We start from the raw sequence: 942 nt of genomic DNA on the forward strand, positions 1-942 counted from the left end.
TCCACTTAGACTTGAGCTTTGTACAAGGAGATAAGAATAGATCGATTCTCATTCTTCTACATGATAGCTGCCAGTTGTGCCAGCACCATTTGTTAAAAATGCTGTNNCTTTTCCACTGGATGGTTTTAGCTCACTTGTCAAAGATCAAGTGATCATAGGTGTGTGGGTTCATTTCTGGATCTTCAATTCTATTCCATTGATCTATATGTCTGTTGGTGTACCAGTACCATGCAGTTTTTATCACAATTGCTCTGTAGTACAGCTTAAGGTCAGGCATGGTAATTCAACCAGAGGTTCTTTTATTGTTGAGAATGGTTTATGCTATCCTAGGATTTTTCTTATTCCAGATGAATTTGCAAATTGCCATNTCTAACTCTGTGAAGAATTGAGTTGGAATTTTGATGGGGAGTGCATTGAATATGTAGATTGCTTTTGGCAGGATTTCCATTTTGACTATGTTAATTCTACCAATCTATGAGCATTGGAGATCTTTCCATCTTCTGAGATCTTCTTCAATTTCTTTCTTCAGAGATTTGAAGTTCTTATTATACAGATCTTTCACTTCCTTAGAGTAACACCAAGGTATTTTATATTATTTGTGACTATTGTGAAGGGTGTTGTTTCCCTAATTTCTTTCTCATCCTATTTGTCCTTCCTGTAGAGGAAGGCTACTGATTTCTTTTAGTTAATTTTATATGCAGCTACAGCATTGAAGCTGTTTATCAAGTTTAGAAGTTCTCTGGTATACTTTTAAGGGTCACATATGTATACCATCTTATCTTCTGCAAATAATGATATTTTGACTTCTTCCTTACCAATCTGGATCCCCTTGATCTCCTTTTGTTGTCTAATTGCTCTAGCTAGGACTTCAAGCACTATAATGAATAGATAGGGTGAAAGTGGGCAGCCTTGTCTATTCCCTGACTTTAGTGGGATTGCTTC

This window comes from Mus pahari, chromosome 14, assembly GCF_900095145.1.
Source record: "Mus pahari chromosome 14, PAHARI_EIJ_v1.1, whole genome shotgun sequence".
NCBI lineage: Eukaryota > Metazoa > Chordata > Mammalia > Rodentia > Muridae > Mus > Mus pahari.